This window comes from Otolemur garnettii, unplaced genomic scaffold (assembly GCF_000181295.1).
Source record: "Otolemur garnettii isolate 467f Iridium unplaced genomic scaffold, OtoGar3 scaffold00036, whole genome shotgun sequence".
NCBI lineage: Eukaryota > Metazoa > Chordata > Mammalia > Primates > Galagidae > Otolemur > Otolemur garnettii.
In genome coordinates, this window is record NW_003852431.1 from 14325505 (window position 1) to 14335804 (window position 10300).

The 10300-nt window shown below is 37.5% G+C and overlaps 1 protein-coding gene across 1 annotated transcript in view; it reads left to right on the forward strand.

Annotated features, from left to right (window-relative positions):
* Positions 1 to 10300, forward strand: part of DACH1 (dachshund family transcription factor 1) — a 431057-nt gene that overhangs the window by 111176 nt on the left and 309581 nt on the right. The gene's annotated exons all lie outside the window — the stretch shown is intronic.

A 10300-nucleotide genomic window follows, 5' to 3' on the forward strand; every position in this document is an offset into this window, starting at 1 on the left:
CTCCCTCCCTCTTCCCTCTTCTCCCTCCCTCTTCCCTCTTCTTCCTCCCTCCTTCCCTCTATCTGTTCTCCCCTTCCCCCACCTGCCTCCCTCCTTCTCTCTCTCTGCTCTCCCCTTCCCCCATTCCCTACCCCATTGCTATTCTGATCAGGGTTCATTTTTAAGCATCAAACCAGATTTAGTCTTCAAAATATCTTTCTGTTTCCTCAACTCAAGTGTGGTAGGTTAATAATTACACATAAACTGGTTTTTCTTTTTATGCCGTACTTTACAGAGGTCTGCTTTTAAAAACTAAAGCTACTGAAGGTGGGGAGATAGTAGTGGTAACTTGCTTTGGCACTGTTATCCAATATTAGCCATATGGGGAATTTCAAGGCAATATCTTAGTATGTAAAATTATACTGAAGATGATAAAATAAAACTCATAGACAAAGTTAATCATCTTTCTTGTTAATTTTTAAAGAGAAGATTAAGAGATATTTTATGACTTTTTTCCTGAACTTTTTGCTCTTCTAGTGGATAAAATTTGAATAATAGTAAAAGTGATTTCAGCAAAGGAAAAAATGATATTTAATGGTTGGTCCCATATTTGTCTTATTATTCCACCTGTTTGTGCAGTGAGTTGCCCGAGAGTGGCATTTTCCATGTTTTGCTGAGCTGTGATGTGCTATATTTGCGACACTTTTTCCTGGTCATATCTAAAGGTTCTGATTTGGCCTATAGTTGTTTCTAATTGAATATTTTTGATAATTTTTTGAAATACTTCAAGAAACATGAGACACCCTAGGGTGTTATAAGACCTGGGTGAGAAAGCACTGGCCCAGAGAATGGTTACTAAATTCTGACAGCTGCTGGGTCAGTGGGCTAAGCCATTCAACCTCCATAAACCTCATTTTCCTCATCTGTGAAACTAAACTCTTAAGTGCTGACCTACTTTGTAGTTTAGGTTGGCAACTGCCAGAAAAATACTGGGAGTGATCACCCTCCTGTAAAGTGCTAGTGGTCATGTCTCCCGAGGACTTGGCGTACCATCGTGTGTAGATACTTCACTGTGTCTCATGGAAGGGGGTACGTGTGGGTAAACTATTATTTGTAGTTGGACAGAAGCCAGGAAGTCAGTCTCAGATCTTCAGAGATAGAATGAGGGGCTCCAGATTAAGACCAATGGGTGGTGCCAGAAGGGAAATGGGCATGATCAGGGAGGAAGCTCTAATCAGGTGAGCTGGCTGCAAGTTCTTCTATTTTAAAGCATGACTAGAACACTTTTGGACTTGGCTCCGGGAAATAAATAATTTGAGGAAACAGGATATGAACAAAAGAGAGAAAAATGGAGAAAAATAAGAGAAGGACTCTCATGGATGACGTATACCCTGCGTGTTAAAGAGGATAATCACACACCAAATTAAGTCAGAATTTAGGCAACTTCTAATTTGATAGGCTACTTTGCCTTCTCTTTGCTTCTGTGGCCTAAAGCCATTAGGATATTTTGAAGTAATGGAATATTTAGGCATTTGTACTTTGACTATAGCATGAGAATTACTTTATGTTACTTATGTATGATTTGTACACACGGTAACTAGTATTTCTTGTATAGTAGATTGGAGCTCTGGGCAGCTTTAGGGGTAGCTGATTACAGTGACTTTGATTTTAAAAAGGAAATATGGAATAATCCAAAAAGGAATAAAGCATGGCAGATAATTGAGAATTGATTATATTTCACACACGCAAAATGGGGAAAGTTCTAAAGCTCTCTTTCACTCGCAAGGGGAGTCAGGTAGGCTGGTTGTGAAATATTGTGCACAGTTTTCTTCATACGGCTATGGAAGGGGCCAGCAGTCTAGGAATGTTTGTGTGCTTTCGGACATTGCATCTACTAACTTTGTTATTTTTATATCTACACAACATGATAAATGAAAGAGACATTTAAAAAACTCGCATACTCATTGCGTTAAGCTATTACATCTTCAGGCAGATGTTGAAATAAGGATTAGCCTTTTTTTGCATGTGGTGGTGCGTGAACCTTTTAAGGAATCTATGAATTATTGCTTTGGTTCAGCATGAGTGCAGAGAGAAGAAATGTACCTCATCTGTAATACACTGTGTAGACTAATATCAGCTCCTTTTTTCTTATATTGCAGCAAGATATTGATCTGGTAAAATGGTACCATATTGGAGCTGTCTGTTGTGGTATTCATCATGCTGTCACATCCCTAGTGCCTTGAAGTTATTGGAAAGTGGAATTGAGAGAGGTCTGTCATTTGGTGTGGCAATCCATTCACAGGACAGTCACTACAATATTTGCAGTGGTTCACTTATTTTTCTAGCTGGGATAGCTTTACCTCCAGCAACATGGGGGCCTCTCTGCTGCCCCCATGCATAGTGGTGCTAATAGGTCTGGTTTAACTCTTCTCTGGCTCACTCTCCTTGCATATCATTGCTCTTTTCTCCTCACTGCTCACACCTGCTGCCTGTCCTGAGGCTGATGCATTGGGCTATTCCTATGGGACTAGTATATCTGCGTTCTGGCTTCAAGCCCCTTATGCTTTTATCTGATGGTGGTAAGAAGGAAAAAGATGAACTTATATATGTAGAAAGCTTTCAGTTTCTTCCCACACTAAAATATCAGTTAATGTTAAAAGAGCTTTCAAAAATATAAAAAGATACTGTCAATCTTCAATGACTAGATGAAGCAGCTTGAATGAATTATTTTTATTTTCGATTCTTGCTGGCAACCTCATGATTTTAATAGAATGTCATGTTTTCTAAAAAAGAAGCACGACTGAAAGATTTTGTTTGGGGAAATAATTATTATCTACTAAAGGATATGAAGAGGAAGCATTGATCATCTTTAGGAAAACGGTTTCCTGAAATTCTCAGTAGCTAAAATTTCAGCTATAGTTAAGTAACTGAGCAAGGAGAGAGAGAACAAGAGACACAGAGAGGGAATATGCTAGTCTTAAGAGTTTAAATGCAATTTAAAAAGTTGAATCGTGTCTAAGTAGGTGGCTATTTTGATAGACAGTAATGTAAAAATTATGGCTACTGGAAACCAAGCCTATGGTACTTTGGAGAAAGTATATTTTAAAAAATTGGCAGTTGACTAGAACTAAATATGCGAATATATTATATATTTAACATATGATTGGGCACTATTGTTACACACATTCACAGCATGCTTTATAATAGCTCGGAAGGAGCTTTCAGAGCATTTATGAGCTATGACATGCATTTATATTAAGAGCTATCCATATGTTTTCTATGCTAGTCTTTAAAATGTCCACTTATTTGCTATTGCTTCAGGAGGATTAAAAGCTAGGGGAAGATGGCATTTTAGCAACTTGTCTTCCCTTCCTCTAGCCAGTATTTTTGTACATATTACACTTATAATAAAAGAAATGCAGAGTGAACCACAGAAAAAAGAATGAGAATTTTTAAAAATCTCAGCGAAAGGTGCCGTCCATTTGATAATACATAACTGCGGAATTCACACATCAAGGTTTTAAATACGTACCCAAAAAGTAGCAAATGTTGATCACAATGAGTGTTATGTTTTGTGTAGAGATATTTCTTCATTTCAGTGACCTATTTGGCTTAGCCTGCCAAATTGCTTAATACGAGATGAAATGTATTATGATAACAGATGAGAAGTCATATACTTTAATATTTCGTCAGCTTATGATTTTTTATTGTTATAAAATTGTTTTTTCCTGTTAACTTTCGTGCTCACCCTTATAGTCACTACATGTCTTTGAGGACAAACACATTTCCCTTAGCTAGTTGATACATACTGCACCTTGTCTGAGGACGTGCTAGAAGGGAAGGTTGATTTCAAGTCAATCAACGTGTGATCATAAAGTAATTTTTATATTCTATTATGGATTTAGATCAACAAGATCCTCAACTGTTAGAAAGGGGCGAGTAGTAATATTTTTACAAAGCCAGTATTGCACTATTGGTATTCAGTAGAATGGACAGGAATAGAGCATCCCTGTCCTCTGTAAACAGTTTCAATTTGATCTGTGGATATGATAAAAATCTTGGTTTCTCAATGCATTTAGGTGCTGTCATAGCTGTTGTTGCCAAATAAGAATGCAGTGTGATGTTATTATAGTAAACAGCACTTAAGCACAGCTGGCAGAATTGATCAGGGCCACATTAGAGTGAACTTCAACAGATGACTGACGCAGCAGAAACAATAACTGAATATGCAAACAGTTCTTGCAGTGAATGCTCTGGGGATCAGGCACCATTATTTTTGACTTTGAACAGGGAAAAGGGGCAGATTTGTAACCTCCCTCCATACAGAAGGGTTCTGGGTATTATGTAAACATCTGACTGCCATTTATAATGGTGGTTAGTTACAATGCAAAGCTGAAGCCTCCCCTGACTATTTACATTCCATTAATTACTAAAGGAGAAAAACATAAACATCAGATAACTTTGTTTAATGTTTCACATAGGATTTTTTTAGCCATCCTTTGTCAATTAATGTTAGTCATCAAGAATTTCTGCTTTAACTTGGATAGCAATGTGTGTGTTTCACTGCTGGTGCCCACCCTTCCCCTAATTATTACGAGAGCTAATTATGTGAACTACATATTGCTATTTTCTTATTGTAATGATTGAATCATTTAAAGTAGAAATATTAGATAACATTTATTCCGGATATTTCTTTCATTCTTGGTTTCGAGGTCAATTTACATTTTGCTAATTACTATAAATATCAAAAAGCCGTGCAAATAACAGTGAGGACTATTAAACAGTGCTTTCATTTCCTACCCTGGCATTTATTTATTGAATTCCACATAAACAATTTGCTCTTTAAAGCAATTATTTTTATGATGCACTCCAGCTAAATGAAATAGTATATTAGATTGGTATTAAAAGTTCCATTTACTTGAAATGCCAGCTTTTCTCATCCTTTTCGTTAGGTCATTAATTCCTCTTTCATTCATTCATTTACGCATGCATTTATTAATTAAACAAACACAGATGTGGCATTTTTGCGGCAATGTAATGTACAGCTCCTCAGTGAGAGGATCCAGAGAGATATTAAAAAAGATAAAATTGTTGCATGGTAGGGCAAGTCGTTGCTACCAGGATGCAAAGGCAGGGTATCTCAAGAATATCCAGGGTGTATCAAGAAAAGCTTCTTAGGGGAGAAGATGTGAAAGTGTAGTGTCAAAGAATGGGTGTAGAGTGGAAAGGAGGAAGAGGGGAAATCGCATGTTCCAGGCAGAGGAAAGGCATGACGAAAGGCAAGGTGCAAGGGTAGTATGACAGAATTTGTGACTTCCTCATGATATGCATGCTCCAGAGTGTGCCTGACTCACAGTAGATACTTCCGTATTTAGTTGCTGGCAAGCACAAAACTTTGAGATGAGAAAGATACTCATGTTTGTCTTCTATTTGGCTCTTTTCAGCCCAGGGGACCCTTTCTTTAGTTGTTCCTATCCACATCTTCAGCTCTATCCAACTTTATTTAGCTCTTGCTTTTTACCCTCGTGGTACTTGTTTTCAAATTAAGGACAATAATGTCTGTGGTGTTCAGTGGTTGTGAGTCCAGGAGGTAAAGTTCATGAAACTCCTGGTCCCCAGTTGGGTTCAGAGAATGGTATAAATGGCTAACAGTTTCCCACACGTTGCTTTTCTCAATAATATTTACGTTTCTTTGATGGGTCATGTTTTAAATCCAAGGAATGATCCCTTGATTGTGCACTTAAGGGTGATCCTTGGAATGTTCTCATCTGAAAGAATGTTGCAAGAGGTAAATTTGTCAAAATACTAGTAATAATAATAAATAATAATAGTTTATGTTTACTGGGTGTTTATTCTGTGCCAGGCACTGTATTAAGTGCTGGAATTTGCAGATTAATCATCATTCACGTGATGAATTCACACGGCTTTTATCAGATATATTCCAGCTTTTCTAAATAAATTTCCTCCAAATATCTAAAAAGTGTTCTCAATTATACATTAGGCTTAGCGTGATGGCTCACACCCATAATCCTAGTATTTTGGGAGTTTGGGGCAAAAGATTGTTTGAGGCCAGGAGTTGAAGACCAGACTGGTCAATACAGCATGAGTCAGCTCCTCAAAAAATAAAAAAAAATTAGTTGGGCCCAGGGTCTCATGGCTGTTGTCCCAGATACTGGAGAGAATGGGGCGAGAAGATGGCCTGAGCAAACTGTGCCGTGATTGTGGCACTTCACTTCAGACTGGGGAACAGAAAGAGACCCAGTTTCTTAAAAAAATAATTATAGATTAAATAGAAATTAGGCATTTATTCATGGCACATTTTTAGATGTATTAAAATCTCTATATTTCACACAATAACTAAGTGATTAGATTTGCAATGGTTAAAATAATGATTCTGATTTTTCTGGGCAACTTTTATATTTCAGATAAAATAGAGATAGATGAGTAAAATTTAATGATGCTATGAAAAATTATATGCTAGGCAAATGTCCCAAATGCTTTTGAAATCCTTGCATTACTATCTGAGCTAATGAACAGGCACCACTGTTTGAAAATATGAGGAGCCTAATTCCAGGCAGTTCGCAGAAGGCAGAGCCATCCAGGCTCAAGGAGTGAGGGTTTCTGCCGTGTAAATGGAGAGGAACCCACAGACCTCTGTTCTGTAGATGCCCAGGTTGAGCCCAATAGTAAAGAATGCTCTAGGGTTGGTAGCAACCAGCTTTCTAATGAGGTAGGAGGCCGAAATAGATAACCCTGTTCTAAAACTAAGGGCTAAGTAAGGGTCTGTTTGTTTGTTTGTTTTTTTCTTTTGTATTTGTAGACTGAATCCTGAGTGCTTTTTTTCATCTCCAGTATCTCCTTAGCTTCTGCTCACTGTGATCAACTTTTGGCCTTAGGAACTTCAGTTATACGGTCTCAGAACTGTGCTCCGGGCTGCTGTCTTTGACTCAAGGAATGTCTCCTACTACGTTTTGCTGAGTGATAACACTGTTACCCTGTTCCACTATGTACTTTGTCCCCCTGTCCAATATCATCTTTTTTTTTTTTTTTCATGCTTAGATTCTATTATTAACGGAACACATTTCACCCCTGTTAATCTGTAACAATGCGTACGGAAAGTTAGCCCGTCAGTCATATACTTGAAGTTTACTGTGGACGGGAAGGATGGTATCCTAACTTCATCTTTTTATAGCCAGGAGTCATTGTGCTGGCCCTCAAAGGTGCTCTATTGCTTGCCTTTCACTTTTCCCCAGAGTAGCTTGTTTGCCTGGCAGGTTCACTTCAGGCACAAACTGAGCAAGGCCTTGCTGCACCTCAGGAATCTGAGATGGGATCAGGACTTTTGAAAACCCTCTCCTGGAGTATTTATGGCCTCTTCGCCCTAAGCAAGCTTCTGCAATACAATACAAGGCCCATTAGGATATAATTCATTTAGAATCCCTGGAGATGTGAGGCTTGGAAGGCAGAACTCAAATTTCCTTGCATCCTCCCATGGACCCAGGAGAGACGCTCTCCAAGGTAAATACAGCTCCTGAATTTATCTAAACCAAACATGGAGTGAAGAAACTCTCAGAATCCCTAGAGCATCCCTGTGTGCAAGCCAGCCTGGGCAGAAGCACTGTTTTTTTTTTAATCTGGGAAGCTTGATTTTAATAATTCTTTCTTACTAATTCTACACAGTATGCTGAGTATATCGCATAATTTAGTTTTAGCCCTCATCATTTTAAGAATATTGAATTGTAGATAGTTTTTCCTATAAAAGTTATCTTCCCTCTTATGTAAAATAGGTATGTATCATATAGCTGTTTTTATATATAACCATAATATATAAGCATATTAATGCCAAAATTGTTATTTCCAGGTACAGACAAAAATATTTCATTTGCATATGTGTTAGTAGATAAATATGTACTCTGTCAGGTGGAATTTTTTTGGGAGTGAATATTTGCTACACTATCTATAGGACCTTTTAAAATATATTTAAGTGAATTGGCTATAATTAGCATAGTTTTTTTATTATTTCAGATTACTATGAGGGTACAAATGACTAGGTTACAATGTTTGTGTTCGTTAAGGTTCTTATAGTTGTGTCCCGTATGCAGGAGATGTGCTATATACCCTTACAGCGTATCTATTAGGTGACAGCACACCAAGCTCCCTTCCTCTTCCCTTCTCCTCTCACCCTGTCCCCAACTTGAATTAAATTGAGTTTTTCCGTTGTGTGGGCATGTATTAGATACATGTATTGGATACTTGTTTTTTGATTCTTATGATACCTTATAAAGAAAAATGTTCTCCAGCACCGTCCAGGTTAATACAAAGGATGTAAAGTCTCCATCTTTTTTATGGCTGAATAGTATTCCATAGTATACATAGGTCACAGTTTATTAAGCCATTCATGGGTTGATGGGCACTTGGGTTGTTTCTACACTGTACATTGGTGATTGTCAACTGAGCAGCGACAAACAGTCTAGTGCAAATGTTCTTAGGATAAAATGATTTTTTTTTCTGGGTAGATGCCTAGTAATGGATTGCAGGATCCAGTGAAAGGTCTATTTAGAGTTCTTTCAGGGTTGACATAGCTTTCATTGGAGTTGGTAAGAACATCAGAGAAGTCACACCAACTACTTTTGTGAAAGAACCTAGAAACTGAGACTTGTGAGAATTTACCTGAGCAACCAACCAGTCAAGGTTAGCACCAAGTACTCATAAGCTTAATGAGATACCAAGGCTAGCCTGCAGATACTACCAAGTTTCTTTCTCATCCTTTCATGTGAGGTGCAAAGGATGGGCACAGCCAGTCATAGGTCATTTCTTCCATAAAAGGTCTAAGAAAGTTAGAAACAAGTCTTTAGTGGTAAGGAATTCCTAGTAACCTGGGAATTTTTGCTGCTGACTTCCTCTTATTCAAATCACTATACTTTTCTTATGACTGCATTTTAAAAAACAAAGTTACTGAAGCTAAGTGAGCTCCCTTTGCATCAGTGACCAAATCTGAACTTCCACGTGTGATTAATTTTTGTATTCTTAAAATCTAAGCTTCCTCTTTCTTGTCTATCCAGGGAAGGACTTAATCCCTACATTTTCCTCTACACCTGTCTTTGAGTTTCCTCTGCATTAATGTACGTTTTGAAAGAATCTTCCTTGTCTATGATAATGTTCAATATGACATACTAATTACTTTGAAAAATATTGTCGTAGTCATTGGTAAGTATGATGACGCTGATATTATAAGAATAGTGGAGGAAAGTGGTAACCACCCTATTGTCCTTGCAAGACAGTAGAGAACAGTTTTCTTGGCTTTGGGCAGGTAGTTTTGTTTGGATATTGGGAGTTCTCAGTGTAGTTTCATTGGGACGGGTCAAGTTTAAAGCACCGCTCATTATAATGTTACCTTTCAGGCACAGAGTTGCAGAGTTACACAAAGGCTGTCACGGAATCTTGTTTGACAATTGGTTCTCCAGGAAGCATAACACTGAATTATTTCTTAATCTGGATATCACACTTTGATAAAACACATTTGTTGGTGGAAATCTAAAATCTGTGAAGCTGTTCATCCAGGCTTCTGTGCTGCACCATTGCCATTTAGACATTCATTAGAATTTATATATTGTGATAGTATAATGCAATTTGCATATTCACCAAGTAGCAAGAAATTATTGCTTTTCTTCCCTTTGATGCTGTGAGGTCAAATATGACACGCATACTAAAGTTTGTACGATAATTATCTTTTGGAGATGCCATTACTGCAGAATGTTCATTTTTCATAGGCATTTGTGTGGCTATTACCTACATCTTCAGGGTAATGAACCTCTGGCGGAACTTGAGGAAGAGTGAAGGAGAAAACTGGAGTGGGAACAGGTGAATTCTTTAATAATTAGGGATTGTGGGAAGAAATAGTAGATGAAGGGAATTATTTTGAAAAACAAAACTTAATGAAACAGTCTTTCATAATATTCAGTGCCATGTACTCCACTACCTAATTGTATAAATGTATTTTCAGGGATATGGATTCACCAAAGGTAATTGAATAAATAAAACAAGGCCTAAATCTAAATCAAATACTCTTTTTAATCCAACCTCGTTATGTTGCTCATACAGAAGTCACATTTGCCTCCAAGGCAAAACTGGTGGAACATCAAAGAAAACTTCTAGAGTTGGTTAAAACTTACATGCACTTTCAACATAGGATGTTTTGTTGATTTAAAATAGTGATAGAAGCTCCTTTATTTTTTCCCAGGTCCTCAAATAATATTCAATTTATAGTTTTCATAAAGGTATTTAAGTCTCAACCGAAGTGGACACCTATGTACAGCATTCT